The following is an 18834-nucleotide window of genomic DNA, read 5'->3' on the forward strand; positions in this document are numbered from 1 at the left end:
CTATTGATTGTTAATAGATTGATCAGGCCAATAGCTATATTGATTGATGGTAGATCTATCTTTCTGTTGCTTAATATTGGAATTGATGCCTTCTTATTTATCAAAATTCTATTGATTGTTGATAGATTGATCAGGTCAATAGATATATTGAATTATTATATATATATATCTGTTGCTTAATATTAGAATCGCTGCCTTATTCATCAAAAATCTATTGATTGCTGATAGATTGATTAGGCCAATATATATTTTGACTGATAACAAACCTGTCTTTCTAGAAGTGCTGCCTTCTTATACAGCACGTTTATCCCTGTTTTATTGATTGCTGATAGACTGATCAGTAAACAGATATGCTGATTGATAATAGATATTTATATTAGAATGTTTGCCTTCTGGTAGATTGTTCAGCTAATAAATATATTGCTTGCTGATAGCTATTCAAATTACTGTCTTATACAGCAGATTCCAGTTCTAGTGATTGCTGATATATTGATCATCTAATAGATATATTGATTGCTGATAGATATTAGAATTGCTGCCCTTTTATACAGCAGGTTTTAGCTAGTGATTACTGATAGATTGTAAACCTAATAGAGCTACTGATTGCTGATAGATATTCGAATCACTGCCTTATACAACAGGTTCCAGTTCTAGAGATTGCTGATAGATTGATCATCAATGAAGATAGATGTTTAGATTTACGTTAGACTTGCTGTTTTCATATACATCAGGTGACTCCAGTTTTTTTGATTGCTGATAGAATTGATCGGTCAACAGATTTATTTATTGATGACTGATCTTTGGATAAATAGTAGAACTGCTGCCTTCTTATTCAGCAGGCTGATTGTAGTTGTATTGGTTGCTTTCATATACAGCAGGATGACTCCCCCCCCCCTTAGTGTGCCCAAAGCCCAGCACAGTCATCCTGTCCACAGTCTCAGGCTGAGATGACAGCATGTTTGAGTTGTCAGCAGATCTCTCCCATGTCTCCCTGACACATGTTCTTGTCACAATGTATCATTGCTGCTGATTCTTTTATTTCCTGAATGAGCACATGGAAGAGTGATTTTCTATGTATCATTGTTTTCAGGGTGAGACAGGTTGAGGATGCCACTGTAATGTAGTGATTTTGGTGTAGTGGGGGTCCTATGTAGGTATATAGGATGACAAGTAATGTAGTGATTGGGGTGTAGTGGGGGTTATATGTAGGAATATGGGATGACAAGTAATGTAGTGATTGGGGTGTAGTGGGGGTCCTTAGTAGGTATATGGGATGACAAGTAATGTAGTGATTGGGGTGTAGTGGGGGTTCTATGTAGGTATATGGGATGACAAGTAATGTAGTGATTGGGGTGTAGTGGGGGTCCTTAGTAGGTATATGGGATGACAAGTAATGTAGTGATTGGGGTGTAGTGGGGGTTATATGTAGGAATATGGGATGACAAGTAATGTAGTGATTGGGGTGTAGTGGGGGTCCTTAGTAGGTATATGGGATGACAAGTAATGTAGTGATTGGGGTGTAGTGGGGGTCCTATGTAGGTATATGGGATGACAAGTAATGTAGTGATTTTGGTGTAGTGGGGGTCCTATGTAGGTATATGGGATGACAAGTAATGTAGTCATTGGGGTGTAGTGGGGGTCCTTAGTAGGTATATGGGATGACAAGTAATGTAGTGATTGGGGTGTAGTGGGGGTCCTATGTAGGTATATGGGATGACAAGTAATGTAGTCATTGAGGTGTAGTGGGGGTCCTATGTAGGTATATGGGATGACAAGTAATGTAGTCATTGGGGTGTAGTGGGGGTCCTATGTAGGTATATGGGATGACAAGTAATGTAGTCATTGAGGTGTAGTGGGGGTCCTATGTAGGTATATGGGATGACAAGTAATGTAGTCATTGGGGTGTAGTGGGGGTCCTATGTAGGTATATGGGATGACAAGTAATGTAGTCATTAGGGTGTAGTGGGGGTCCTATGTATGTATATGGGATGACAAGTAATGTAGTGATTGGGGTGTAGTGGGGGTCCTTAGTAGGTATATGGGGTGACAAGTAATGTAATGAGGGTCCCATGTAGGTACATGGGGGATGGGTGTAGTGAGCCCCGGTAATTGCAATGCCAGTGTCTCAGTGAGATGCTTTGCTGAGAACTTGGCCTGGGTGTCACAGGAAGATGTATAGACAGCCTGTGTGAGCGGCATTAATGGCTATGATGGGAAATAGAAGTGCTGGAGAAAGCCCAGGGGTGAATTTCGGCTGCACCTTCACCAGCACATTCATCCAGTCCTTTCAAATATTGATCTGCTCATAAGAAATCATGATGTGAGAAGACCAATTGAGTCCCTTCTTGGTCTGTAGATGCATGCTGACTGAGTGATAGAACCCCCTCCATCCTCCTCTCCCCCCTCCATCCTCCATCCACGCTTCTCCTGTATATCTGCAGCATCAGCTCCCCACTCCTCCGCGCATGCGCGCTGCCTACCGCCGCAGTACAGAGCAGAGGAGGAGGAGAGGGGGGGTCGCCACTTTTACGGCGGGTTAAGTGGGATTAATACAAAACCTCCATTATATTTTTCGAGCGACTTGAACTGATCAAAACGTTGATTTTTTTTCCCTTTCACCAGCCCGTGAGCTGGATGGCGGAGAGGGGAGATGACACGAGTGCTGGAGATGGGATGGCGGTGCTCAGCCTGCACTGCAGACTCCATGTGCTTCTAACATCAGCACCCCCCCCCCCCACACACGGATCATGTGTTCCCCCCTTTCCTCCGTACACCTACCCATCACGAGGGTCTCCTCCATACACCTACCAACCTACCCATCATGAGGGTCTCCTCCATACACCTACCAACCTACCCATCATGAGGGTCTCCTCCATACACCTACCAACCTACCCATCATGAGGGTCTCCTTCGTACACCTACCCACCATGAGGGTCTCCTCCATACACCTACCTACCCACCCATCCTGAGGGTCTCCTCCATACACCTACCCACCATGAGGGTCTCCTCCATACACTTACCTACCATGAGGGTCTCCTCCATACACCTACCTACCCACCCATCATGAGGGTCTCCTCCATACACCTACCCACCATGAGGGTCTCCTCCATACACCTACCCACCATGAGGGTCTCCTCCATACACCTACTCACCATGAGGGTCTCCTCCATACACCTACCAACCCACCCATCATGAGGATCTCCTCCATACACCTACACACCATGAGGGTCTCATCCACACACCTACACACCATGAGGGTCTCCTCCATACACCTACACACCATGAGGGTCTCCTCCATACACCTACCTACTCACCCATCATGAGGGTCTCCTCCATACACCTACCCACCATGAGGGTCTCCTCCATACACCTACCCACCATGAGGGTCTCCTCCATACACTTACCTACCATGAGGGTCTCCTCCATACACCTACCCACCATGAGGGTCTCCTCCATACACCTATCTACCCACCCATCACGAGGGTCTCCTCCATACACCTACCCACCATGAGGGTCTCCTCCATACACTTACCTACCATGAGGGTCTCCTCCATACACCTACCCACCATGAGGGTCTCCTCCATACACCTACCCACCATGAGGATCTCCTCCATACACTTACCTACCATGAGGGTCTCCTCCATACACCTACTCACCATGAGGGTCTCCTCCATACACCTACCTACCCACCCATCATGAGGGTCTCCTCCATACACCTACCCACCACGAGTGTCTCTTCCATACACCTACACAAAATGAGGGTATCCTCCATACATCTACCCACCATGAGGGTCTCCTCCATACACTAGAGCTGCACGATTCTGGCCAAAATGAGAATCACAATTTTTTTGCTTAGAATAAAAAGATCACGATTCTCTCATCATTCTCGCGACGTAAAATCTTTCACATTATACAAAAAAAAAAAAAATGGGCTAACTTTACTGGTTAAATTTTTTTTTTTTTAATTCATTAAAGTAATTTTTTTCCAAAAAAATTGCATTTGAAAGACCGCTGCACAAATACAGTGTGACATAAAATATTGCAGCAACCACCATTTTATTCTCTAGGGTGTCTACAAAAAAAAATATATGTTTGGGGGTTCTAAGTCATTTTCTACCAAAAAAAATGATTTTAACTTGAAACCAACAAATTTCAGAAAAAGGTTTAGGCCCCTTTCACACTGGGGCGGTGGGGGCGTCGGCGGTAAAACAGCGCTATTTTTAGCGCTGTTTTACCGTCATTTTTGCGGCTGTATTCGGCCGCTAGCGGTGCGGTTTTAACCCCGCTGTCGGCCGAAAAAGGGTTAAATCCGCTCGTACAGCGCGGCTATAGCCGCGGTATTACCGCGGTATAGCCGCGCTGTCCCATTGATTTCAATGGGCAGGAGCAGTTTAGGAGCGGTGAATACACCGCTCCTTCACCGCTCCAAAGAAGCGGTTGGCAGGACTTTTTTTACCGTCCTGCCAGCGCACCGCTTCAGTGTGAAAGCCCTCGGGCTTTCACACTGAACAAACAGCGGAGGCTGTTTAGGGGCGGTTTGCAGGCGGTATTTTTAGCGCAATACCGCCTGCAAACCGCCCCAGTGTGAAAGGGGCCTTAGTGTTTAAGTGGTTAAACTTTTTTCACTTGCACAGGAAGTCTATTCCTTTGACAAATTGTTACAATGTTTATACTTAAGTTCAGCTGATAAAGAATGTTTTGTTTCGCCCTGTTTTTCTCTTCCTTTTTGATCGCTGTGGCTTCAGAAGAGCAGAGAGAATTCTTTGCATAGAAAGAATTGTGAAACACTTTAGTCAAGATCGCGATAACGATTCTTGACGATTAATCACGATAACGATTCTTGATGATTAATTGTGCAGCTCTACCATACACCTACACACAATGAGGGTCTCCTACATACACCTACCTACCATGATGGTCTCCTCCGTACACCTACACACCATGAGGGTCTCCTCCATACACCTACCCACCATGAGGGTCTCCTCCATACATCTACCTACCCACCCATCATAAGGGTCTCCTCCATACACCTACCTACCATGAGGGTCTACTCCATACACCTACCCACCATGAGGATCTCCTCCATACACCTACCTACCCACCCATCATGAGGGTCTCCTCCATACATATACCCACCACGAGTGTCTAATCCATACACCTACACACCATGAGGGTCTCCTCCATACACCTACCCACCATGAGGGTCTCCTCCATACACCTACCTACCCACCCATCATGAGGGTCTCCTCCATACACCTACCCACCACGAGGGTCTCCTCCATACACTTACCTACCCACCCATCATGAGGGTCTCCTCCATACACCTACCTACCATGAAGGTCTCCTCCATACACCTACCTACCATGAAGGTCTCCTCCATACACCTACCCACCATGAGGGTCTCCTCCATACACCTACTCACCATGAGGGTCTCCTCCATACACCTACCCACCACGAGGGTCTCCTCCGTACACCTAACCACCACGAGGGTCTCCTCCGTACACCTACCCACCACGAGGGTCTCCTCCATACACCTACCCACCACGAGGATCTCCTCCATACACCTACACACCACAAGGGTCTCCTCCATACACATACTCACCACGAGGGTGTCCTCCATACACCTACCCACCATGAGGGTCTCCTCCATACACCTACACACCATGAGGGTCTCCTCCATACACCTACACACCATGAGGGTCTCCTCCATACACCTACACACCATGAGGGTCTCCTCCATACACCTACCTACCATGAGGGTCTCCTCCATACACCTACCCACCATGAGGGTCTCCTCCATACACCTACACACAATGAGGGTCTCCTCCATACACCTACTCACCATGAGGGTCTCCTCCATACATCTACCTACCCACCCATCATGAGGGTCTCCTCCATACACCTACCTACCATGAGTGTTTCCTCCGTACACCTACCCACCACAGGTGTCTCCTCCATACACCTACCTACCATGAGGGTCTCCTCCATACACCTACTCACCATGAGGGTCTCCTCCATACACCTACCTACCCACCCATCATGAGGGTCTCCTCCATACACCTACCCACCACAAGTGTCTCCTTCATACACCTACCCACCATGAGGGTCTCCTCCATACACTTACACACCACGAGGGTCTCTTCCATACACCTACCCACCATGAGGGTCTCCTCCATACACCTACACACAATGAGGGTCTCCTCCATACACCTACACACAATGAGGGTCTCCTTCCTACACCTACACACCATGAGGGTCTCCTTCGTACACCAACCCACCATGACGATCTCCTATGTACACCTACACACCATGATGGATGGTTTCCTCCATACACCTACCTACCATGAGTGTCTCCTCCGTACACCTACCCACCATAAGTGTCTCCTCCGTACACCTACCCACCATGAGTGTCTCCTCCATACACCTACCTACCATGAGGATCTCCTCCATACACCTACACACCACGAGGGTCTCCTGCATACACATACCCACCACAAGGGTCTCCTCCATACACCTACCCACCATGAGGGTCTCCTCCATACACCTGCACACCATGAGGGTCTCCTCCATAGACCTACGCACAATGAGGGTCTCCTCCATACACCTACCTACCATGACGGTCTCCTCCATACACCTGCTTACCATGAGGGTCTCCTTCGTACACCTACACACCATGAGGGTCTCCTTCGTACACCTACCCACCATGAGGATCTCCTTCGTACACCTACCCACCATGAGGATCTCCTCCGTACACCTACACACCATGATGGACGGTCTCCTCCATACACCTACCTACCATGAGGGTCTCCTCCATACACCTACACACCACGAGGGTCTCCTTCATACACCTACCTACCATGAGGGTCTCCTCCATACACCTACCCACAATGAGGGTCTCCTCCATACATCTACCTACCCACCCAGCATGAGGGTCTCCTCCATACACCTACCCACCATGAGGTTCTCCTTCATACACCTACTCACCACAAGGGTCTCCTCCATACACCTACCTACCATGAGTGTCTCCTCCATACACCTACTTACCATGAGGGTCTCCTCCATACACTTACCCACCATGAGGGTTTCTTCCATACACCCACCCACCATGAGTGTCTCCTCCATACACCTACCTACCCACCCACCATGAGGGTCTCCTCCATACACCTACCTACCATGAGGGTCTCCTCCATACACCTGCCTACCCACCATGAGGGACCCCCGCTCCATACACCTACCTACCCACCCACCATGAGGGACCCCCGCTTCCCTGGATGATGAGGGGCAGTGATCTGGTTGTGTGCATTGGGGGCTCAACAGGAGCAGAACCTTAGTACAGTTCCTGCCCTGACCAATCAATGTGCTGCCCTGGACCATGTCATTATGCCATCCTACTGACTTATATTACAGATGTGAAGGCAGGAGAAGCACAATATACATACATGATCATACCCATCACACCATGGCAGGGTGCCATCCTACTGATTTATATTACAGGTGTGATGGCAGGAGAAGCACTATATACATACATGATCAGACGCATCACACCATGCCAATGTGCCATCCTACTGATTTATATTACAGGTGGGATGGCAGGGGAAGCACTATATACATACATGATCAGACGTCACGCATCACACCATGCCAGTGTGCCATCCTACAGACTTAGATTACACAGGTCTGATGACAGCTGAATAACTATTTACATACAAGATAAAACTCATCACACCCTCCCAGTATGTCATCTTTTTGACATATGTTACACAGCACTATGTACATACATGATCGGACCCATCTCACCATGCGTGGGTTTCATTCTACTGACTTATATTATATAGGTCTAGTGACAAGGGAGGAACTATGTACTGTACATACATGCTAATTTGGATCAGGCAGCACTGCACCTAATGTATGAAAAATCCCTATCATAGCAGCTACTAAACACATGTGTAATAATATAGAAAATAAAAACAAAGCAGTGTTAAGTATAAATATTATAGTGTCAATATAAAATATTGATATGCCAACATATGAAACGATGTAAAAAGATAAAATAAAAAACAATCACAGTGAAATCACTATCTCTATATGTACAAAGATGATCTAACCCACCATACCCTGCCAGGATGCCACCCTACAGGTAAATAACTGTTGAAATACAGCACAGTTGTTAGCAATTCTGCTTGTAGCATAAGGGTCCTCACTTCAAATCCCGGTCACAACCTTATGTGCATAGAATTTATGTGAGGTTTTTTTCTGCTCTCTAAGGCATGTTGGTAGGGGAATTGGTTCTGGTATGTGTATGTATGCATGTGAGATAGGAACGTTAGATTGTAAGCTCTTTTAGGGCAGGGATAGATGTACAATATGTAAAGCGCTATGTTAATTGTAGGTGCTATTTAAAAACCTGTAATGAATAAATAAAGTACACAATAAAAGTACACAATAAAACCAATCAAACTTTGGCAAGGTTGCTATCTCGACTGACATTTATTGCACAGGTCTTGTGGGACATGATCAAGGTAATCACACACCACCAGGGTTGGCATGCAGCACAGTGGCTCAGTGGTTAGCACTTTTAAACTAAGGTCCCCAATTCAAACCTCAGTCAGGTAACATACATGGATTTTGTATTGGTGTCCTCCCACACTTCAAAGACATGCTAGTAGCTTATTGGGCTCCTGTCCAAAAAATGGCCCATGGGACTGATGAGAATGCACAGTATGTAGAGTACTACATAAATTGTCAGTGCTATAAAACGCCTGTAATAAACTGATACATGATAAAGCAATCATACTCTGCCAGGGTTGCCATCCTACTGACTTATATTACACAGGTCTAGTGGGAGGGTAAAGCACTGATTTGCATTTAATTGACCTTTTAACTGGTAATAATAACAATTGGCTGGGCAATCCCTGAAATGATTTTAAATTCTGGCAATAGTACAACGTAAACCTAGGCCTTTCTGCTTTGCAGCACTAGAGTCCATGGTTTGATTCCTCATCAGGACACTATCTGCATGGAGTCTGCACATTTTCCCTGTGTTAGATTAGGTTTCCGTTGGTTACATCATGCTTATAGGTTATTTGGTTTATATTGACCCTATTATGATTCTGAGATGGGAACCTTAGATTGTAAGCTCCTTGAGGACAGAGACTGATGTGAATAAATGTTATTTAAAGTGCTGCATAAATTGTCAGCACTATATAAATACTTGTTATAAATAAATGGGAGATATGATGTCTGTCTGTTCAAAAAGTGTTTCCCAGTGCTAAACCTTTCATCCAATTTCTAAATTGCTGCATTTGTAAATGTCAAAAGACATTATAAAGGATAGTAGTGGCAAAAAAGCACTTGTGGGTTCAACTAATATTTTTTTTTTGTATAATTCTTCTTTTAAGGGGGCATGGCAAAGGGTGTGTCCTATGCCTACATTCTTTTGCTAATAGGTGTCCCTCGTCCCCATCTCAAAAAGTTGGGAAGTAAACCACCATTGGATCAGGAGACAGTGGGCGGCACTACCCAATTACATGACCACAACAATAGCCAGTCATAGTGGGAAACTGATCAATATAGCGATTGGCTACCTACAGTATATTTTCCAGCATGCTGTGAAATAGTGACCATCCATACCTAAAATGGTTTTTCTCTGATGCTACCTGGTTATTGCTAGCAACAACAGCAATCTGTATGGTATCTTTTCATCCAGCACATGCTCAGTCAGATGTGCCACTTTATTGTTTGTACAGTTGCATGAATTGGCTGCATAACTAGTGTCATTGGGTGGAACAGAGCAATGTTTCTCAACCACAAGTCCTTGAACTGCTAGCAGTCCACAGCCCCGCTGCTGCTGGTCCCAAGGCACTTAGCTGTGCCCAGATCAATGTCATACTTAAGAATGAATTATAAACTTTCTGTGAGTTATTTTTATCCTCTGATGTACTTCTCCAAGGTCTTACTGTTCTACCTCTGAAAATATTGCTGCATTTTGTTAACAACTGCATACAACTTACAGAGACCCGATCATTAAATTATATAAAAGAATAAAAAATTGTTAGTGGACGGTGGTCATTTCACCCCACTCAGTTCTGTCCTATTATAGGTGACATAATTAAAGAGACACTAAACTCCAGTAAAAAAAAAAAAAAAAAAAAAACTCTGTTTAATTCAACTAGTTATTTAAAAGAGAAGAATGAGAATGGCTTTTTTTAAAATCACACTTACCTAGCTGGATGGTCCAATGTTGCATTTGTCCCCCCGCCAGCTCTAACACTGAGAACCGAGCGATCAAGCACTGCCGATCGCTCGGTTCGCACAGCTCCATGAGCAGGGTCCAGCTCTCTGCTTTGGCTGCTCATTGAAGCACTGGGTTGTGGAGGGGGCGGGAGCCACCTGCTTAGGCTCTCAGCAGCTTGCTGAGAGGCTGAGCCGGGTTCCGGGTGCCGGTCCAAGCATGTGGGTGAATCCTGACCATATGGTCACGATCTTTCCCAAGCCTGAACCGGCTCTATGATGTCAACCAACAGCAGGCTTCAGCCCGCTGTTTGCTGAAAACAGGTCACAGGAGTGCAGAAGGAACTGCACTCCTGTGATCCACAGGAGAAGTACAGCCAAATAAGCTTTGCCTGTACTTCCCTTTTAAAAAGACACTATCACTTTCCTCATTTAGGGCAAAGTGACAGGTTCCTTTAAAGCTGAAGTTTAGTTAAGGCAATGTGTACATAATATAAGTATGTATGTGTCACACCTGTGGGATCCCCGTGGAAGCTGGAAATCACTGTGGTAGGCACCACTGACGTAGAGAGTCAGGAAGACATTTGCATTCTTTCTAGTGTGCTAGAAAGGGCAGTTTACATAGTTTGTTAGTGTAGGTAAATTAGCCTTGCTGAGAGCCAGGCTGCGCTGAATCTGGGTAAGGGTGAGTGACTCTGGGAAGCTGGAATGACTCATCAGGCAGCATCTCTGTTACTTCCTCCTACTTGCTGGAACTTTTGATAAACTTATAGAAGAATGGAAGCAAGGTTAGGAGGAGCTGCCAGGAGTATTGATGAGGGCCCCAACCAATTCCTGGCCAAATGTGTTGGCAGGGGGAGGGACCTCTTAAATACTCTGGGTCAGGCCAGCAGGAGCAATGGAGTTCGGGTGGAAGGTTGGAGATGGAGTGCTGCCGAGGCTGTTAGAGGCCCTTGAGGGTAGCCCCCTAGTCTGGGAGGCTTGGGTGCTGGAGGGATCCTCTACAACACATAGAGGAATCCTGTCCTGGATGCACAGGAGCAGGTGTGAGAACAGTGGGAGAGAGTCAGCATGGCCAGGAAGGCTAGGAAAAAGGCAGCTGCAGTCAGGTGGGCTGGCAGTGCCTGAAGAGGTGGTGCTGGGATCAGTAGCCACAGAGATGGAAACTTGACACTGACTTTGCTACACAACCAAGGGGCTGCAGTCCCTGCCTGTAATGGGCCTTCTTTGCATTATCTGACTGATACCTTTTTGTCAGATCATCTAACAGTGTGCCAGCTGAGTCTGAGACTTTGTTCTGCAAGCAAGTGTTGTACTGGAGGAAGCTGAGGAGTGTGTACATAGGAAAGTTGTCCCTGAAGAATTTGCAAGTCAAGTGGGCATCCCATACTACCCCTAACCCCATCCAAGTTGAATACCCTGATTAAAAGACAAAAACAAAGTTGCTGGACTGTTTCTTGACTCAAGAGTGCTGTGGAAATGTGGTGTGCCTGGCTGTGCAGGGTGGGAGATCCCTATTCACCAGCGGCTCCTACGGGGTAGAGTTACATTGAGAAAATGCAGAGTGCTTCCTAAATAGTGCCTGTGCCGAGAGAATGACCTCCTGTGTTCAGCAAGCAGCAGGGCAGCATAGGACCCAGAAGCTAGTGGAGATCATTGTGATAGTGGCGCCTACTAATGATTTCCGGCTTCCATAAGGACCCTGCAGGCACATACATACTTACATTGTTCCAAGCTGGACCAATGTAACTATATACAAATGCCATACCTGGAATTTAGCTATGAAGGCCAAGTCAAAGCTGGAAGAAAAAAAAAAAACTTGCAGTGGGCCCCCCATCCCCCTCATTGCAGGGGCTAATGCTCATTATATGTAGGGGGATATGAAAGCCAGCATTGCTTAACCTTACCCCTACTCCGGCTGGCTCTTCTTCCAGTGCTCAAGGCTGTGGGCAGTCCCTCAGTGTAATCACATACTATGCAGGGCTAGTAATACTGCTGAAGTGAGGAATAAGATAAGCGTTATAACTTAATCCTCTACTCCCACCCCTAGGTACTCACATTCTCCTGCCCCTCCACTCCTCATCAGGGTCCTCGGGGAAATCAACGGTCTTCAGGTTAAAGCACAATTATTTTTTTGTATTTTCACAGAGGTCCATGTGTATATAACACTTGGTCCCTTTCTGGTTGGTGGCCCCATTGTCCCCTAAATGGTGGCTGTAGCCCACCCCTTTTAACCACTTTGGCCCCGGAAGATTTTACCCCCTTAATGACAAGGCCATTTTTTTCAATACTGCACTGCGTTACTTTAACTGACAATTGCACGGGCCTGCAAGCTCTACAGCTCTGTGTGTCTATCAGCGGCTGCTTTTACACATACACAGCTCATCCACAGCTCTGTGTGATCTATCTATCTACTTTTATGAAAGAACGATCAGCAATGTCCGGCTGGTGCTGCATATGACACAATCCAGCAGCACTGATAGTTCATTTATAAAACTGAAAGATCCATCAGCTGGGGCTGTGTATGTTAAAGCAGGTGCTGATAGACATACAGAACCACAGGATGTGATCTTTGTGAATAGTAGTGCTGGTCTCCAGAGTGGCACTTGCTGCCAGAAACCAGGGCTGTCATTCACAAAGCTGTCTCCTTTCTAGTAGAGTTGTCGGAAAAGGGGGACACAGATTTGAACAGGACAAAAAAATAAATAACATTTAAAAACTGTAATGAGACTTCTTTTTTTCCATACTTTTTATTATATGCTGGATAAGTTTTACAAAAACTGTAAAAGGTTACAAGATAGAGTATATCAAACAAAACATACTGGGTATAAAGGTAAAAACGGTATATACAACCTCTATAGTATTAAGTCATACTCTTAACATATTAATTAAGCATGGATGAACAGTTTGAAGTATTGTCTATACCCAATTATCCCGAGTTAAAAAAGGAAGAGAAAGTTAAATAAAGATACAAAATAGGTAAATAAAGTAAAGCAAAAGAATATAAATGTAAATAAAATAAATTAGATCAATAATAAAGAAAAAGTGATGACAGAAACTGTTGCACATATTTAGGAAAATATTTTCATTACAAAAGCTATGTGAGCTATTGGGATGGTTTCTAAGAAGGTTTGTGTAGCACCCTGATGTTTAGGCAGGGTTGCTCCTAAATTTACCTGCCAGGTATAGCTGCCTTGGCCCATCTAATGCCCTGTACACACGGTCGGATTTTCGGATGGAAAAGGTGTGATTGGATTGTGTTGTTGGAAATTCCGATCGTGTGTGGGGTCCATCGGACTTTTTCCGTCGGAATTTCCGACACACAAAGTTTGAGAATAGGATATAACATTTTCCAACAACAAAATCCGATCGTTTAAATTCCGATCGTGTGTACCCAAATCCGACGCACAAAGTGCCACGCATGCTCAGAATAAATTAAGAGAGGAAAGCTATTGTCTACAGCCCCCCGTTTATAGTCCCGATGTACGTGTTTTACTTCACCGCGTTCAGAACGATTGGATTTTCCAACAACTTTGTGTGACCGTGTGTATGTAAGACAAGTTTGGCCCAAAATCCATTGGAAAAAATCCGATGGATTTTTTTGTCGAAATGTCCGATCAATGTCCGATCGTGTGTACAGGGCATAAGTCTGTACTTGATGCACTTCTCTCTTTTTTCCACTAGGTGGCCAGGCACTTGGTGGCATTAGCTAAGACAAGGGCAATGCAAGGTCAGATTATGAGTATATGGGGTATCTCAGCCAATGGGCAGGGGTTTTCTTAAATCCCTTGGCCTGCTGGGAGAACCTATATATTTGGGTGGAGTCAGGTGATCAGTGTTCTGTGCCACCTAGACGGCTGTCTGGGTGGACGTGTGTTGTGCTGCCTGGGCTGCTAGGCCAGAGTTTGGGCCTATCCCAGACACATATGGCTGCTAGGCTGTCTGAGGGCCTATCCAGAAGCAAGAGAGCAGTGTAGGGTTGGGATTGCAGCTCACCGTCTAGTCTGGTGAGAGAGACTGGGAGCTCAGTGGGCCGAAGAACTACAAGAAGTGATTGTAGTGGAAGTGAAGAAACTGTTAAAGACTGTTGCTATAGGAGACAGCATTCCTACACATGCAGATGTGGAGTCTTGCTGGATGCCTTTCCCTGCATGGCTGTCCTCCTGTAGAAGTCTCAGAGTCTGCCAATTAAAGTTGCAACTGCCTTAGGGTGTCTTGACCCTAACCTTCTCTCCCAAAGTACCATTTAAGAGAAATAAAATCTCTTTGCATTCAAGAAGTGTCTTAATCTAACTTGCATTACACCCACTATGCCTTACAACCCACTCTGTACAGAAAGATGTCAGCAGGTTTTGGCTCTGAAGGTTCTCATTAGACTAGAGGAGGCCTGGGACCTTGCTACATTTGCAAGACATCCTCTTTAGAGTTACAATACGTGACTTGATGTTCTTATCTGGGCTACCATACACTGGATGAACAAAAGAAAGTCAAAAAGTTTTCCCATCCTTGCTAACAGCATGGACAGAAGAATCTGCCATTTTTGTATTCAAATACCTGTACAGTGGCTGCATCTGATAGGATGCATTCACTGTTAGGCTGACAATCTTCCAGCTGGCTCAGTCCACTTTTATCAACTTTTTTGTCGAACCAGGTGGTGCTTGCAGGTGGTGCTTGCAGGCCCACCCACAACTCCTATTTGAATTTTGACCAATTCAGTAGGAACTTGAAAAATGTGAACCATTTATAGAGATCAGGTGACCTCCTTCCAGGATGCAGTTCCTGCCAGTCACCAGACCTGAATGCTTTCACATGAGGAAGAAATCCAGGAGTCTTAAACCTTCCTATACTCCAATAACAACCAACGTAGAGCTTACAAAGGATTAACACTCCCGTCTTCGGTGGACTAATTGAGCTGCCGGGAAGAACGGCCAATGCCAAATAACAGAACAGATATCTTAATCTCTTTAAAGGCTATGTAAAGGCAAAAATTTAAATGTATTATGCAAAGTGGAAAACTATTTAACTTTAATGGACTTATTGATATTAAAATAGAATTTTCACTATCTTCTCAGCACTGCCCATAGCAGACTAAAATGCTGCAAGGTGACATCGCTCTGTGTAGCAGGGTTGTCACTTGGAAGAGGCCGACCATGCCCAGCGGACCAGCTAATCAAGTAACGTTGGTAAGAAAAGAGTGACAATCTTAATATCCACCCTTGCTGACAGCACTTGGGAGAGTAGAAGATTGCAATCACATGAACAGAATTATAAGGGAGAAAATAATGTATTTGGAAGGTCAATATTTTCTTTAAAAAGAAACCTCTAGATTCTTGTAAAAGGTCACTTTTTTTTTTTTTGATAAGGGATTATTATTACAGGTGCTTACAGTATATAGCACCATCAATTTATATCTGCTTTAACATTTGCAATAAAAGCCCATCATCTATCATACATCAGTATTTCAGTATTTTAAGCCCTCCCCAAATGGCAGGTAGGTAACACCATCCAGAAAGAGGTTGCATTCTTAACATGTGAAAATTCATGCGTTTATCTTTGAAAATTGTTTTTTTACATAGCTAATTCCACAAAAATCTATAATATAGGAAAATAACCATAAATTTGACAGATGTGTGTAATAAAATCTTCAGAGAATTAAAAGCATTGTTTCCAATTGTAATATAAAAAAAACAAACTGACCTAGCTAATTAAAACACTTCATCATTCTGTTTTAGAGAATTGACCCTATTGTCTTGATCAGGAGATCAGGGAAAGGGTAGGGCCAGTGAGACATGTGTAGGCTACTGGGAAGTGTACTGGAGATGATGCACTTAGTAAACATGACCGCACCTTCAGGCGTAACTCTGCTCTATGTTTAGCTGCATTAAGCAGGTTCTTTTTTAGGATTTTTAATTCGGGAGTGAGAGTTTGTAAATAAACATCCTTGGAACAACAATTAAGCCCAAAGTGGGCAGCCTGGCAACTTTGTTGTTTCCCAGAAAGGCCAGCACTACAGAAAGTAGGCTGAAATAATAAGACTACATATTTACACATGAAGGACATTGCAGCTTATAGATATGTTTTACTTGTCTCTCATCTCAGTTGTGCAATAGATAGGCATTTGAACCAATACACAAATACTGTATTGCCCTGCCAGCACAATTATTTTATTATTTCATTCTTTAGTTTTCTTTATTTTTTATTTTATTTTTTTTATTTTTTATTATCAAATTTTTATTTTATTTAAGTTCAATATATCATTGTTGTACAACCTTATATTCCATAGTATCATACAAGAAACTACATCAATATAAAACATTCATAAATATTCCATTCCAAAAACTGATATGGATAACCCACCCAACTTTAGATAGGAATAGAGAAAAAAGGAAGAAACAAAAAGGGGAGAAAAAAAAAAACAAAAACAAAGAAAGAACACAACTAAAAAAAAATGGCCAGCCTTAGGAACTGGGAGAAAAATTGTTGCCCGAACAATGGCTGTAGCCAATTAAAGTGATTGTAAAGTCTAATTTTTTTCTATAAAAATAACAAACCTGTCTATACTTACCTGCTCTGTTGCAGTGGCTTTGCACAGAGCAGCCCAGAGCCTCCTCTTCTCGGGTCCCTCTTCGGTGCTCCTGGTCCCTCCCTTCTGTTGAGTGTCCCCACAGCAAGCAGCTTGCTATAGAGGCACCCAAGCCGAGTCACAGATCCGTGTATCCATTGAGACACAGAGGCACGGCCCGCCCCTTCCCCTCTCTCTCCTGATTGGCTAACTGACTCTGACTGAGAGCAATGGGAGCCAATGAAGCCACTGCCGTATCTCAGCAAATCAGCAGGGAGAGTCTTGGATGGCCGAGACACTCTTTTACATCGCTGGACAGAGGGGGTAGACATGTTTGTCACGTTCTCCATGCTTCCCTCTCATTGGGTGCCAAGCAGTCAAATAAGAGGTTCCCGCTTGGAGTGGGTTCTTTGGACTATGCCAGATGTTCAACGGGGTCACTAATCCTTGCACGTGGGGTAATATTTTGCCCAAAGGCATGCTCACCAATGCCAGGGACCAGGCAGGAGCCACGGTCATGTGAAAAGTCAGACATTAAGGCAGTCTGCCAATTCGAAGAGGAGCCACATGTGTGCAGTACCCAAGGTACAGAGTTCCGCCTTAAGCTTCCATGTCACATGTCCTACACACTTGTACTGATGTATGTGTTGCATTCGGAGGGACAGGCTGAACCGCTGCTCACTTCACCAGTCATTGTTACCTCACTCTCAGTAACAGAATGGAGTCCTGCCAAACACACAGACTGGATCTCATGCATGCTCACACATAACTCTTTTCTTTCCGTACCAAGTGACCAGACCATAGATTTCCATAATGCCCCTGCACTAACTACACACACACAGTAGGCAACCTGCCTACAGGCTTTAGGGACATGGCTTAATCATCATTGGAAATGGCTTGGGTATTTTGATTTTCAAGCGTCATTTCATCCTTTCCTTTCCTACAAGGAAACACAATTTTGCAGGAAAAGTTACAGTGGTCTTTCTGAGGATGTGGAGATCCAGTAGATACCTCCAAACTTACACTGCTGATGGTTATCCTCTCACCATGACCAGCATTTTATCAGATGCTGACATTGCCAGGTTTTATTTCCTGCCTTGGATCAATTGATGTATTCCCCTGCACACCTCTTATAAGTGATTTCTAATGCAATAGCTGCAGCACGGTACTCTAGAAGAAGCATTATCATCTTGACTGAGTTCACAATGTCCTAGGCACCTCCCCTCATAAAAAGGGTACATGACAAGTTCCCCAGGGATCCGACACATGCTACTGATTACTGTGCAATTTACTGCAGTTACCTCTACACACCAAAAGACGTGCAGACAGCAGATAAATCATTAATCTTTTCTTCTGCTCAGCGTGTGTCACCCTTGTAGTATGTGAAAAGAAGAATTAGAAGATGTTTCAGCTTAAAACATGAGAATGACATCATTTCAGCAACTGTGCACTTGTTATTTTCTCCAGTATACATCCAGAGGGTTAGTTAATGACAAGCTCTGCTGTGCTGTGTACCAAACCATCCAACCAGATGTCAGATTTTAAATATTCTAGTGTTATTGGACTAATGACAGCTGATGCATGATTGGTTGCTATGGGTGATTACACATCACTGCTTAATGCACGTTATGATATATATATATATATATATATATATATATATATATATATATATATATATATATATATATATATATATTTATATAAATCCAGATATGGCTTTATTATACATAGTTACATTGGTCCAGCTCGAACTAATGTAGCTAAGTACAGTATATACCATACCTGTACGATGCCCCTAGAAGCTGGAAATCACTAGATAACGATCTACACTTGTTTCCAGGTCCCACGCGTGGCTGCTCTCCTACATTGTGAACACAGGAGGTTTACCGCTTGGTATGGGGACAATTCAGAGAATGCTTTGAATTTTCGGAATGAATGAAAAGTGTTCTCTGGCAGGGTGGTAACATCACACTCTCCACAGATTCTGACAAGTCACTTTATAATATGGGGCATACATACACACTTTTCCATCCTCTTTT

Source organism: Aquarana catesbeiana, linkage group LG01 (genome assembly GCF_042186555.1).
Source record: "Aquarana catesbeiana isolate 2022-GZ linkage group LG01, ASM4218655v1, whole genome shotgun sequence".
Classification (NCBI taxonomy): domain Eukaryota; kingdom Metazoa; phylum Chordata; class Amphibia; order Anura; family Ranidae; genus Aquarana; species Aquarana catesbeiana.